This window comes from Nicotiana sylvestris, chromosome 6, assembly GCF_000393655.2.
Source record: "Nicotiana sylvestris chromosome 6, ASM39365v2, whole genome shotgun sequence".
Taxonomy (NCBI): domain Eukaryota; kingdom Viridiplantae; phylum Streptophyta; class Magnoliopsida; order Solanales; family Solanaceae; genus Nicotiana; species Nicotiana sylvestris.
Window position 1 is genome coordinate 93,863,606 of NC_091062.1, and position 15,962 is coordinate 93,879,567.

Genomic DNA, 15,962 nt, shown 5'->3' on the forward strand with positions numbered 1-15,962 from the left:
CTTCCTCAAATTTATATTTACTTATCTATATGTTTTCAATGAATTTCAACTATACCCATTGAAAAAAGTTCCTTTTTTGTTTAGATTTTTGGAATATTGTATTTTTTTTTTATATTTCATCACCTTATTTGCTACTCATCCATGAAATTTCCTTTCCGCCTTGCATCTAATATTGCTAATCACGATTAAAAATATGGAAGGAGTTTTTTGCATGTGATTCTTCGAGATAAAGAACTTTATTTATTTAGTTTTTCTATTTTTATATGTGCTTGGCTAGTTTTGGTAAGCTTATGACTAATGGTTAGAGGTTGGTAAATTGAAACTTACATGAGATATTTGTGTAAGTTTCCCAAGAATATTTCAAGACTTGATTTCTCAAAATCTTAGAAATTTTAATTTGGAGAACGTATACGTTACGTTAGTGGGTACGTATTTTATCAAACCTATGACTATATGACCGCATGTCCCCTTTTGACTATGCTATATACTAATAATCCAATCATTTAAGTCTATAATTGATGAAATTGTAAATGAAAGACATGAATTGTAGAAAATTCTTTCTTCTGATATCTTTCTCAATGTTTTGTACAAGTATATATACATCAAAAATAAGGAAAAGGGATATTCCTATGTATTCCTATTTGTCCACTTGTCTAGTTTCTACTTGTTATTGTATAATAAACTTACACGATCCAAAATCCTACAAATGTCGTGATTGCACCTAAGCCAACCAGCTAGATAAGCCAAACAATATAAGTTACTACTATAATGAGAAATCATCAATATAATAAATAAAATTGTGAAAGAATTCAATACAACTACCTCAAGGACTGATAGTATAAATTATGAGTCACTCTGATTTAGAGTACAATTTTAGTTTGAGGAAAAATACATTATCTGTTTGAATTTAAATAAACGAATTTATAACGTCTAATCTATTACGAACAAATGATAGCTTGTATCTGAAGTGCTGGTACGTCTTCAATGCTACTCTCAAATTCCGCAGCTGCTCTTTCACAAATATCTGTACGCATTGTACAATGAAATATGAGTACAACTGATCCCATGTACCAGTAAGTATCTTGATAAGTATATTTATGTATGTTTTTCGCTATATATTATATTAACTAAACAAATACTTTGTTTATAGATATGACTTTTTTTTCAATATTTGTATAAGTTATTAAAAAATATTGCAGGAAAAGAAAGAAAAAGAAAAAGAGAAGAAAGAAGAGTGTTCAAGCAGAGACATCAAAAAAGCCAAGGATGGCATCCCCAATATAAGGATGTCATCCTCAATTCTAAGGATGTCATCCGTGTAAAGAGTTGAGAAGTGGAAGAAATTAATTCAAGAGGTAGGGATGTCATCCCCAATCCACGGATGACATCCCTAAGAAGTTTACCGACATAATTTCCTATAAATAGACATGACTTTTCAGTAGGGGAGAACCATTCTTGTGCAGAGAACACCAACTTTAATTAGCTTTGTTTTAGTTTTAAAAGTTATTTCTCTTATTGTAGGAATAGTATTTTTCTATTTTATGTTTTCTCCATAATAGAGTAATTTTCTTTGGTTGGGATACTAGATGAAGCTATAAAAGTATTATAATAATTATCTTAATTTTATTATCTTCTTATGTTAAGATTTTCTCTTTATCATCATTAACACCAAGGTATTTGATATTGATTATTTCTATTATTTGATATAATTATATCACTTACTGAAATCTTTGTCTTGTTATTTTATTTCTTTTTCGGGAGAAGAGAAAGATTTGAACAAGTTTATTGATTTAGTAAAGGCTAATCGAAAGAGGTTTTTTCTCACTTGGTGCACTCAACTAAGATAATTCTTATTTGAAGTCATTACTAATTGGTTAACTACACTAATCAAGAGAGGTGTTATTAGTCAATTATTGTTTAATGTCACTAACTGTCAATAAATTGATAATACTAAGCGCGAGCGGTGCTATTTATATATTATTATTAGGTGGAGTGATTACTTAGAAATAAGTAATCATTCTTTAAACAAGATCTCTGTTTCACTGTTAATCAATTGACTACATTAATCGAAAGAGGTGTTATTAACTGGTTACTTTTATGTGATTTGGTTGAATTAGAAATAAACAATCATTTCATTAACTTGAGAAATGTGTAATAGAATTTTGATATTATTGTAATGGTTTTATCTTGTTGATTCAAAGTATTCCAACATCTATTTTTATTTATAAAAAAACTAAAAATATTTATTGCTTTTATTTTACATTTTTAAGAACAACCCCTTTCATCAATTTGATTTTCTCAAATAGTGACAAAGACAATACAAATCTGTAGCCTAGGTGTAACGACCCAGCCGGTCGTTTCATAAGTTACCACTCTGTTTCCCCCATTTTTTCTTCTTTATATGTTATTGAACTGTATTTCATCGCATCGTGTTGGTTAGTTTGGGTTCGGAGTGATTTTGTAGAGAAATGAGACACTTAGTCTCTTAAGTTGGCCTTTTAGTTGGAAAAGTCAATCGGGCGTTGACTTGTTAGTAAACGATCTCGAAATTTGGTTTTTATAATTCGGATAGCTTCGGGAGGTGATTTGTGACTTAGGAGCATGATCGGAATGGGTTTTGGAGGTCTGGGGTAGATTTAGGCTTGAATTGGCGAAATTGGAATTTCGGCGTTTTTCGGTTGGTAGTGGAGATTTTGATATCGGGATCAGAATGAAATTCCAAAAATTGGAGTAGGTACGTTGTATCATTTGTGATGTGTGTGCAGAATTCCAGGTCATTCGGACGAGGTTTGATAGACATTTTGATCGAAAGAGGAATTTGGAAATTTTGGAATTTCTTAGGCTTGAATTCGATGATGATTTGATGTTTTGATGTTGTTTTGAGTGTTCCGAAGGTTGGAACAAGTTTGAATGATGTTATGGGATATGTTGGCATGTTTGGTTGAGGTCCCGAGGGCCTCGGGTGAGTTTCGGGTGGTTAAACTGATCAAATTCTTGTTCTGAAAGTAGCAGATTTCTACAGAGTTTTGCTCTTCACGTTCGCGAGAGTGTCCTCGAGTTCGCGAAGAGATGCAAAGTGAGGCAAGAGAATTGCCCTTCGCGTTCGCGAAGGGTGAGGCTGAGTGTGCATCGCGAACGTGATGTAGGTCCCGCGTTCGCGTGGAGTAATTAAAGTAGCTTGGTAGTTTGTTCTTCGCGTTCGCGTTGGTGTGTCGCGTTCGCGAAGGACTGGGAAGCTGAAGCTTCGCGTTCGAGAGATGGATGTCATGTTTGCATAAGAGGATTAATTGGTCAATAGAATTTTGTGCTTCGTGAACGTGAGGCTTTGACCGCGTTTGCGGAGAAGGAATTTTTGCCTGGGCAGAATGTTTAAATAGTGGCCTTCGCGATTTTTGGTCTATTTCCACCATTGTTGAGCGATTTTGGAGCTTTTTGAGAAGGTTTGAAGAGGGAATCGAAGGGAAACACTTGGAGGTAAGATTTTTGAACTCAATACTCAATTCTATTGTGATTTCTACCTAATTAGACATGAAATTTATGGGATTTAAAGCCTAAAATTGGGGATTAGAGCTTGAAATTGGAGACTTTGATTTAGGGATTTGAGGGGTCGTTTGTAGTCGAATTTTGATGTATTCGATATGTATGAACTCGTGAGAGTGTAAGTATTCTAGTTTTGTGATTTTTATCGGACTCCGAGATGTGGGCCTGGGGGTCGGGTTTGGCCAATTTCAGGATTTTTTATGTAAATTGGTTTTTTTCGAGTGGCCTTAGCATATTTTGATGGTATGAATCTAATTTTGGTTAGATTTGAAGCATTCGGAGGCCGAGTCGAGAGGCAAAGGCATCACGGGCTAGAGTTTGGACCGGGTTGAGGTAAGTAATGATTGTAAATGATGTCTTGAGGGTATGAAACTCCGGATTTCACATCGTCGTGCTACCTTGAGGTGACGCACATACTAGATGACGAGCATGGGGTCGTGAACCGTTGGGGGTTGTGACTTAGTCTGTCCCGTATGACTGTTAAGTCACGTATTTGATTTAAAACTGTTTGATATCATTGTGTTTTGGAAAGTATTACCATGTTTTGGGCTGAATGCCATTTTTGGCCTCGAGCCAATTGTTTTGGACCCTTAGGGGATTTTTACTACAACTCCTCACTATTTTGACTTCATATTTATACTCAGTCATGGTGTATTCTACTGTTTTAATAACTCAGTCGTATTTACCCCGTTTTGATATTTTAAATGATATTTTGGGTTGAGCATCATATTTTACTGTTGCCCGAGGGGCTTGAGAGATTTTTGACTGAGTGAGACCGATGGCCTGTGTTGTGAGGATATTATGGGATCGGGCTGCGCACCGCAGCATGTGTACTGATTTGTGATATATGAGAGGCCAAGGGCCTGATTTGTTATGCCACGAGATGGCTTGTAATAGCGCTTGGGCTGTAGGAGCCCCTCTGGAGTCCGAATACCCCCACTGAGCGCGGGTACCCATTGTGAGATGTGATATTGCCCGAAGGGCTATTGTTGTTTCATGTTATTGTATGAGGAGCTGATTACGAGTGATTGTGAGGTAGCCCGAGGGGCTGGTTCTGTTGATATTTTGCTCGAGGGGCGGTTGTGGTACATGTTGTTGCATGAGGGGCTGTTACGTTTCTATCCTTTTACTCACTGTTTTCATCACTCGCTTGAAACTATCGAAAGATGTTTTAAAAGGTTTTACTGAACTGAGTTGTTTTTACGAGTTTTACTGCTTTACTGCATTGTTTTGGACTTATACTGTTTTGCTGTAGCATTATGACGTGGTTTACGTATTTTCTTACTGCTCAGCTACCTTTACTTTTATTACTTACTGAGTAGGCGTACTCACATTACTCTCCGCACCTTGTGTGCAGATCCAGGAGTCTCAGGTCGCGATAGCGAGTGCTGATCAGTCTTCCAGCAGGTCTCCGGAGTTGACTAGGTAGCTTCTTGGCGTTCACAACCCAGTGCTTCTCCTTCCTATCTTATTCAACTTTCTATTAGCATTTGTTTTTCAGACTATGCTATCCTTTCTTATTCCGAGACGAGTTGTAGTTGCTCATGACTGGTGACACCCCGATGTCGGGCTGTGTTATGTTTCCACATTGTTTATTTTAACTTATATTATGGGATTTTAGCTAATTAATAACTTTAAATGACTTATTATAAATGTCTAGTTGGTTTTGGGGTTTGTGTCGGCTGGCCTAGTTTCGCGATAGGAGCCATCACGATCGGATCCGTTTTAGGGTCGTGACAAGTTGGTATTAGAGCCTAGGTTACATAGGTCTCACGAGTCATGAGCAGGTTTAGTAGAGTCTCGCAGATCGGTACGGAGACGTCTGTATTTATCCTTGGGACTGCAGAACCTTTAGGAAAACTTCATATTCTTGAATTCCTATCGTGCGAATCTGTTGATTCTGGTACTAAACTTCTGTTATTCTATTCTCTTACAGATGGTGAGGACACGTGCTACTAGTCAGGATGGATGACCACCAGTACCACCAGCTGGGGCCACTAGAGGCCGAGGACGCGGTCGAAGTCGTGGTAGGGGCAGGGGCATAGCCCGCACAGCAGCTATGGCAGCACCGGTAGATCCACCAGACGCCCTAGTTCATGATCAAGTCCAGTTGTGGACGCTCCAGCAGCACCAGCTCAGGCACCGACTATGCCTATTGTGATTCCACGCCTTCAGGTAGCCCTAGCCCAGATTCTATCAGAGTGCACTGGCCTAGCTCAGGCTGGGGGAGGCACTCAGACTCCCGCCGCTCACACACCTGAGCAGGTCGTTCAGGGACTTCAGACACCGGGGGCACCTCCAACCCCATACAGTTGCAGCTGCTCTGGACTATGTAGCTCCTGTGATGCCAGAGGACGAGCATCGCATGTTGGAGAGGTTTAGTATACTTCAGCCTCCAACTTTCAGTGGTGCAGAGGGCGAGGATGCCCAGGGTTTCCCGGACAAGTGTCAGAGGATGCTTCGGACATCGGGTATTTTGGAGACCAGTGGGGTCTTGTTCACTGTTGATACCCAATTTTTCCCTATATATTTTTATATACAAAATACTTTCAAAATAGCATATATATGCATATATAAGCATACCCAAGTGTTTTAGTATTTTTTCAATCTTTTGAAGAGTTTTTAAAATCAATTTACTATCCATTTTAGCAGTACAAAATCCATAATTATTCCCAAAATCATCAATTTTGGTGAATAATTTATTTTATTCCCATATTTATACCAAAATATAGTTAATATAATTTTTGTATATATTTACAAATTCATTTGGTATTTAAAAGACTAAATTGCATACAGTTGCAATTATAGCCTATTTTAAGAATAATGGTATTTTATAATTGTAAAATTGGTTCCAGTATTTTAAAATTGATATTTATATATTATTAATTGGCTCAGTACTTTTAATTCGCTTTTAAAATCATTTTTACTTTTTTTTTTATAAAATAAAAGGAAAAACTAGCTATTTAACATTTAGCCCCATTTCATTTCAATTACAGCCCCATTTCATTTCAATTTTAGCCCTTAAATTGACCCAATCCTAACCCCAACCGGACCGGCCCATTTTTTATTTGACCCAACCCATAACCCAATCCAAACGGCCCTACCCGGTTCCCACCTACCCTCTTAGATCTAGGTCGTTGATCATACAAATCAATGGCCATAATTCACCCTTCCATAATTAAACTCAAATGACCTACCATAATCCTTCATTTCCACCTCTCAGCCGCCTCTGAACTCTCAAACTCTCTCAAAACTCTTCGGAACCCTAGCCTCCTCCTACCCCTTTTCAACCGCCTTTCACCGGAATCCACAGCTTCTCAGGCCATGGATGGTTGGTACTCACTCCCCTCCACCATCAAACCATGGTTGTTCGAAGCTTTGAGGCCTGACCTCGATGGTTCTCCTTTAGATCCTCTCAGATCTACAATTCTATGGCTTCTCCGGCCATTATTCCGGCATATTCAAGCATTAGGAGCCTAATTCTAACTCATCCGACTCAAGATCGAACCTTCTTCCAAGCCTTTCTCGTTTTTAGGGTTTCGCCGAAACCCTAAGCTATTCGAGGTTTTTCTCTGTGTGTTTTCTTAGATCTATGATGTATCTGTGCTATACTTGATTTTTAAAGTGTTTTCCCCAAATGTTCTTTTCAAAATCGTTTGTCTTTGATTTAGGGTTTTCGAAAGGATTTCAAAACGTCTTTCTGATTCTTCCTTTTTCTTTTCTTTATGTGTGTTTGCCTATGCTATGTTTTACCACGCATGTGTTGGTTTTCTACCTTTCTTTCTGCTATACATGACTCTTCTATACCTTTGTACTCTATTGTGCCTCTAGAGTAGGCTCGCATGTTAATATTTGTTATGTTTTCCTACATTTTCTTTGCTATACTTTCCAGTATTCTCTTACTGTATGTGTTTTTTGCTGAGTTCTTTAACTTTGTTTGTTTTACTGGACTCTTGTTGGAGTTCCAAACATGTATTACTACTGTTTCTTAAGCTTATATCACCCTTCTCCTCTTTTGAACTTGCTTAAGTTCCGACTTTTCTTAAACATGTTCTTTATGCTCTTTAAGTCAACTTTTTCACTCTGTTGTTTCAAACCTGCTATCATGTATGTTGGTTCTCATGAGTCTCTAAAAGAGACCTCTGAGTCTGTTTCAATGGCTTGCCTTTTCACCTCTATGTCTGATTCAAGTGGAAGCCCTGGGATTTGGGGTTTTCTTTGGCAAGTTTGATCTTGTGTTCGGGTTAGGGTTCTACTTTGGGACCCTGGACTCTCAGACTCATTATGAGTCTACAAACTAGACTTGTATCCCTTTGCTTATGATTTTGAACCTTTCTGTGTTAGACTCTTTTCTAATTATCATGATAGTTCTTTCTTGTTTGACATGTCTGTATGCTTTATATATGGGGAATTCTTCCTTTAAAAGAGATTTTGCCAATTTGAATTGATTCAGAATTCCTTTTAATAAGGTTCGATTGATTGTTACTGATTTTCTTTAATTAAACCTTTCTTCACCTTTTCTGATTGGATTCATTCATACCAAAACTCAATTTTTGGTTTTTACTAGCTGATGATTGATTGCCTTTCCTTATTTGCACAAACCGTGTTGCTATCAAACTCTTTCCTTAAATAGTTTCTATGTATTTGCCCTTCTTATGTTAATTTGGAAAAGATTTTAATCCAACTCTTTCCTTAATTGTCTTCTACCCGTTTGAAATCAGAATCCCTTAATTGAAGGGAGATTCTGTGTGATTGATTGCAAACTATTCCCTTACCTTTTCTTACTTGTTTTCTACATTATAAAAGGGGAACGACCCTTCTGCACTTAGACAACTTGAACCTTCAGTTCAACACTTCGAATACAATACTCTTTCAATACTTCACACACACACCTCTCAAATACAATACTCTTTCAATACTCTACTCTCTTCTGAGATCTTTTGTATTATTTTCTTGCAATTTGGTTTACAAGACTTTAGCTTTCACTTATCTGTTTCCCTGAAACTGGTATGCCTTAATTTTGATTTTAGCACCATCCCTATGTGTTTATTTTACAGTTGCTACACTCTTGTCTACTTTGTTGTTCATGTTCTGTTGAGAATGCTACTCTCTCTTTGCACCTGCTGTTTGTTATGAACCCCCTATACCCCCACCCCTTATATGTGTTTGAGTTAAGGTTCATGACCTGACATCATCCAAATTGCTGCTTAGGTCTGAACCTGATCCTCAATGGATCCCAACTCTCAAAATGTGGCTAATAGGCTAGTCAGGGGTGTGCCAACACTCCTGATTGCTGGGCATGACCACCAGCCTTCTATGGCTCTCCCTAATTCCCCCTTTATGCACTTACACTTACTCTTAGATTCTAAATTCTGCCCCCCTCTTATGAGCCTTGCTTTGGGACCTTGAGTTCCCTCTGAACTTGGACATCTGAGGGCTGGCATTTCCACACTGCACTATGCTCTTAATTTTATAATATATTTGGGTTGTAAGCATTGCCCGGAGTCCATTTGAGGCTCTTGAGGAACTTTGACACATCTCAAATAAGAGAAGGCTTTGGAAACCTAATCTTGGAAGTTGGTTCACCTCATATTGTTGGACTTTGAGTCTGAATTAGGCTCCTTGGTTGTAGCTTAATTTCTGATGTAATTTTACTTTTCTTAATTCATTTTGACCTGTAATATGTTGTAATAACTTATGGGGTTCTATTGAAAAGGGGGAGGGTCACTTATGTATGCAAAGGGTAGACAGCATGCTCATAGGCGTTACTGTTCACAAGCTCTGCACTTACGTATGTCATATAGAAATCTTGCCTATAATTTCTACACTTTCGCATATCATATAGAAATCTTGCCTATAAGTTTTTGCACTTCCGCATATCATATAGAAATCCTGTCTGTAGGTTTTTCTGCACCTCTGCATATATAGAGATCATGTCTATAGGTTTTCTGCACTTTTGCATATCATATAGAAATCCTGCCTATAAGTTTCTGCACTTCTGCATATAGAAATCATGATTATATGTCTTTGGAACTTCTGCATTTTTACATCTATCATTAGGTAAACAGTTATAGGTTAAGTAATAATAAGTTTCATTCTAGATACTATGTCTCTAGGACTCCTGCATTTTCATAATCGTCTTAAAATCAACAATGCCTAGAAGTCATGCCTATAGGAGTAACCAGTTGAATCTGATTCATTTATTTCATCTACAAGTCTAAAATCAGTGGTAATGTCGTTTAACATCTGCAGAACTTATGTGTTTTCCGCAATCAGTAAGCCTTCTTTAAATCGGAGTAAGCACTATTAGATATCATGCCTATAGGTCTCACTTAGGCAAACTATTAGGTAATTGATTAACTGCATCAGTCTTTGATAAATTACAACTAGGGAAGGCTAATTCCGACTCCTCATCTGAGAAATATGTGATGAATCAACCTATCCTACGCTTTAATTCAGACCATAACAGTACATGCAAGACATGCTAAACAATCTGTCTTTAAGTTGAGGAGGCCCGTTTGAGCCCATTAACTGTTACGTGTTCTCCCATACCTGCCTTATATGTTTTGATTGTCGCCCTAGAATTTTATCCTTTTAAAACTCTGGAAAGCCAAATTTTCCTTCCCTTTAGGACTAGTAGTGCAAATGCCTCCGGGACTGATAGGATTAGGGCGGGTACTAGCATGCAATAAGCAACGACATCATTCTGCGCTTTACTACCTTAACGGGGTGGGAGGGGTAGATATGAATATGATGACCGGTGCGCTGATACCACGTGCAACCCCTCTTCTGCGAAGCGATTGCCGGGTATTGCATTGATGTGATCCATATTGTTTGTAAACCTAGGACCCCCCTTTCTTTTAACTTGTTTTACTGTCCAAACTATTTCCTTAAAATTTCTGCTTTCTTTATTCTCTTCAAATTTTCAATTTGCTTGCAATAATATGTGAAAATCCCCTTCTATTTGAAGCCCTTACTTGCTTGTTTGATTATGTGAAGTCACAATTGTAACATGGCCGGGAACCACACTAGTGGATCTTGAGGGGTGCCTAACACCTTCCCTCGAGATAATTTCTAGCCCTTACCCAAACTCTGGTTCTTCAAACTCAAACCCTTCTTAGTGTCCTAATGCACTTAATCATTAGGTGGCGACTCTTCAAGTTCTAAAACCCAATTCCCAAGAGGGAACGAGTTGTCCTCCCAAATGTCACAAGCCCGATTTCGCGAGAAAAAGGGGGCGCGACAGCGTGGCGACTCTGCTGGGGATTTGCTTTTAGGCTTTTACTATTTCATGTTATTTGTGACTTTACTGCTTCTTTATTGCCTTTATTTAATGTCTTTATTTCTCTTCTATTACGAAACTGACTTAGCTCTTTATTTATTTTCTCTAATGCTTTCTTTTACCGCTTTCCTCCAATACTGTTGTAATTATGATCAATTATTGTAATCATTACTTTATGAACGTGCAAATACATGACAACTTGTAACTGCATATTCAACATCATATTCCACTCGTGCCAAACAAAATACCATAGCAACACTTATAATGAGTGATTGTGCCCTTCCGATATCATTACCCCCTAAATTTGGCAAAGGCGTATTTGCGGTAAAACCAGTCGATCAACGGTGTAGTCGACAGTTCCGTGCCTTTCCCTCTTGAGTTGTCCACTCAAGGGTACCAGTCTAATACCTTATAGAAACCCTACTCTATTCAATTGTGCATGCATCACTGTCAAAACCTAGCCGAGTCAGTTATGTCATCCACATAATGACTCTTTAAGATAGCCTTGTCCAAAGTCCACTGGGTTTCATGGGAACCCAAACGGACGTTACCATATTTTGTGCATTTATTTGGAGAACTAAATGCTGCTTATGCTAATTATTGGTTTAAATAGTCGAGTCCGGCGAGGTAAGGGTCTAACACTTTGTTTTGCAGAAATGAGGAAAGAAGTCCCCAGATTTGGCATGGTCACCAACATCCACCCAAGGTTGCTAAGATGGTGGGAGGATCTTCATTCCAGTGATCAGGCTCTTATCCAGAAATACCTAGGAAATTTGCCTTCTCTCCTGGAGGTCCAACCCAACAATAAAATCATAGAAGCTGCTACTCTGTTATGGGACTGTGATAGGTCTGTGTTTCGCTTCGGGGAGATTGAGATGACACCTCTGCTCGAGGAAATAGGAGGATTAGCTGGTATTCCGTGGGAGACTCCGGGTTTACTTATGCCGAAAAATTGCAAGGGTAGGGGCTTTCTCAAAATGATGGGACTAAATAAAAACACAGACTTGACCTGTTTGAAGGATTCCTACATTCCTTTCGACTATCTGTACGAAAGGTACGACCATAGTAAGTCCTACCGCACTTACCCAGATGAATTCGCCCTCACTTTATTGGGGCATATCCACAGAAGGGTCTTTGTCTTTATGTTCTACTTCTTGGGGATGATAGTGTTTCCTATGAAGAAAGAAAGGATTCGCACCATGCTAGCTATGGTTACTAAAACCTTAATGGAGGGAATTGGTGGGCAACCCTTTAGCATAGTGCACATGATCATTGCAGAAATGTACCGAGCCTTAGAAAAGTGTCAACAAGGAGCCCCACACTTCGAAGGCTGCAACTTGCTACTCCAGCTCTGGCTCATAGAGCATCTCCAAAGGGGTGAATATCGGCAAAAGATTCAGCGGAGAGACTGGGACGATCATATAGCCTTCCATCAACCAAGGCAAATGAACTACATGCTCGACATGTTCGCTCAGCCAGAAGATGCCAAAGGATGGGTGAAGCTTTTTGAAAATCTGACTGAGGATTAAATACAATGGATGTTCGAATGGTTCCCTACTGACGAGTTCATCGCCCGATCCAGGGACTCACCATTTCTGATACTGATCGGCTTAAGAGGAACTTACCCTTATGTCCCCCTCCAGGTCATGAAACAAGCTGGTAGGAAGCAGGTTATACCAAGGATCGATAAGATGAGTCACTTCCGGGCTGACTTCCAAGCTGATGACAGTCCTTATAAGTACCAAGCTCAGCATATGTGGCATTGCAAGATCGTCATGGGAAGAGATCTATCGAGCCAGACAGATACCGTACTGGCTGCACCCCATACTATTTGGGATGGCTGGAGGATAATCACAATGGTCTGGGCCAACCTGGGTTTGTTAGAGGTCACAGGATCATTGATGAAAAGGCTGAAGCACAGGTCAAGTACAACCAATTGCGCAAGAGGATACGGGAATGCAAAAGTGAGCACCGGGAGATTCAAGAAGCCCATCAAAAGTTGATTGAAGAATGGAAAGATATGGCTATCAGCGCCAACAAACGACTAGGGTATTTGGAGCAGGGTTAGTGGAATTGGAAAGGAAGTTCATCCAGAGGATTGAAAACTGCCAGAACGCTGAGGGAAACGAAGGAGGATACTTGGCTAGAGCCTATTTGTTGCTGGGACTGTGTGAGCTGGTAAAGCTATTCGATGGAGCTAAAGATGCCGAGTCTGGGGAAGGTCCTTCTGGGACCAAGTAATTAGGAGTCTTTTCTTTTGCTTTAAAAATGTAATAAGTCCAACGGCCATTAGTGACATTTTATTTTTCTGCTATTCTAGTGTCGTTTTGGGATCTGTCTTATTTTTATCAATAAAATGAGGCATTTAGCATTATAAGTTCTCCAAATCAACTTGTCGCTAGGCCTACCTCAGGCACAACGAGGCTCCCAAATTAGGACACGATTTATATTCTTGCACTATGTGTTTAAATATTGCAACGTTTTCTTCTCCTAATCTATACTAACTTGCTACCTTTTTGTTTTTACCTTTTGTTTATTCCCCTCCCCAAAGGTTAGTTCGTGAACTCTGGCATCTTCATCATACTCCACAAGATCTAAGGGCCTTCCACCTCCTCCTCCTCCAAGTCCTGTCAGAAACAAGAACAAGGGAAAGATGGAAGATTTGAGCAACATCAGAAAGGAGAACTCAGTTGAAAGGGTAGAGGTTCCTCAGGGTATTCAGATTTCCAAGGAAAGTGCCTCCCAGCTCGAACAGAAGTTATTGAAGTTTCAGGAAGAACTGGACCAAGTTCGGAACTTGGCGAATTTGTCATTTTCCCTCACTACCCCAAATGTCAACTTTTCCAACACTGAAAACCCCACACCTCCACAAAGCATCCCGAAACCACAAAACCAACCCGTTCCCCATCACCACTGCAACACATGCCACACTTCAGACAACACCCCACTGCTCATTCCTGAACCACTAAACTCCACAAATGATCATCCCCACAACACCCCCATCTATGTGTAAGCCACACCACACTATACTCAACCTATTTCAAGCACACTAGAGTCTGACTCTCTTATCAGGAATCTGGCCGCGGAAATTAAGAAGCTGACTACCCGAGTTCAGGGTGTCGAAGAAAGCAAGGGGATTGGGGGACTAAATTACGAGGACCTTTGCATTCAGCCAGATGTCGAACTTCCTAAAGGATACAAATCTCCCAAGTTCGAGATGTTTGATGGCACAGGGGATCCCAGAGTCCATTTGAGGACGTACTACGACAAGCTGGTCGGAGTAGGAAGGGATGAAAAGATTCGCATGAAACTCTTTATGAGAAGTCTGAAAGGAGATGCTTTGTCTTGGTACATCAACCAAGACCCTAAGAAGTGGTCAAATTGGGTAAGTATGGCGTCCGATTTCATGGACAGGTTCAACGCGGAAAATGCACCAGTCGTGTTCTATATCCAGAACTTAAAAAAGAAACCCTCGGAGACATTCCACGAGTATGCTACTCGTTGGAGATCAGAAGACGTTAAGGTCAGACCGGCTTTAGAAGAAGAACAAATGAACACGTTTTTCATCCGAGGTCAAGACCCACAGTACTATGAAAGGTTAATGCTGATTGAAAGCCAGAAATTTTCCGACATCATCAAGCTAGGGGAAAAGATCGAGGAAGGTATCAATAGTGGTATGGTCACTAACTTTGAAGCTTTACAGGCCACCAACAAGGCTCTACAGTCTGGTGGCACGTCCAAGAAAAGGGACGTGAGCGCCGTGATGGTTGCACAAAGAAGAAAATCCCCAATTGAATACCAAACCTACCCAATACCTCCACTCACATATCAACCTACCCCAAATTACCAAGTACCCTCGCCTTCTTACCAAACTCCCCCACCTACTTACCAATCACCTCCACCTCCCACATATCAACCCACTTCGCCCAAATATTCCCAACTCGCACATGTCTATCAAGCCTACAATACTCAACCCTCTCACTATCAACCACCTCCCACCCGCCAAAAATTTCCTAGACCCCGACCAAACTTCGACCGCAGACCCCTAAAATAGTATACTGCCATTGCCGAACCTATCAACCAACTGTATGAAAGGCTCAAAGCTGCTGGTTACATCACCATATCCCTGCTATAAACCTCGAAAACCCCTCTCAATGGGTCAACCCAAACAAAACCTGTACATATCATTCTGGCATGAAGGGGCATACCATTGATGAGTGCCGCTCTCTGAAGGATAAGATCCAAGCTTTGATTGACAACAAGATTATCATAGCAAAGGAGCCAGCTCCGAATGTCCACAACAACCCTCTGCCTGACCACAAGGGTGGGGGCATTCACATGATTGAGATAGAGGACGATTGGGACCCCAAAGGGTCGATCGGATTGTTCGCTGAAGGTGACGAGCCAAAGGAACCAACGGTCACACTTAATCCGATTATGGTCCAGATCCAGCCTTCTGAAAACGCTGAAGTAGACATGTCCATAACACTTGAGTTCGAAGCACCTTCTTCTGCAAAGACACCAGGACCTATTGAGGTCGAGTTTGGGTCTCCAAAAACACCTGTACCATTCGAAGTGGCTGTGTTACCATCTAAGGAAAATGTACCCATCCTGGTGGCCATGACAGCCGTAACACCGTTCCACCCAAAGGCCATACCATGGGATTACACCGCCGAGGCGAGAAGGAAAGGGAAAACCAAAGTTGGAGAAGCAATTGCAGCACAGGGTATGACAAGAACCGATAGGGTGTATACTCCAGAACACCTAGCCGAGTCCAGTAAGCAGGCCTCTGGACGACCAACCGTCACTGAAACTAGGCCTGATGATCTCTAGAGGAAGATACAAGCCAAAGAGTATTCGGTCATTGATTAGTTGAACAAAACGCTAGCCCAGATCTCTATCTTGGCTCTGCTATAAAGCTCTGACACATATAAGAATGCCTTATTGAAGGTGCTGAGCGAGGCATATGTACCCAACAACATAACAGGAGGAGAAATGACAAACATGGTGGGGCAAGTATTGGAGAGTCACAAAATCACTTTCCATGAAGATGAGCTGCCACCTGAAGGGCTAAGCCATAACAAGGCCTTGCACATCACTGTGCAGTGCGAAGATTATTTCATCACCAGAGTCCTAATTG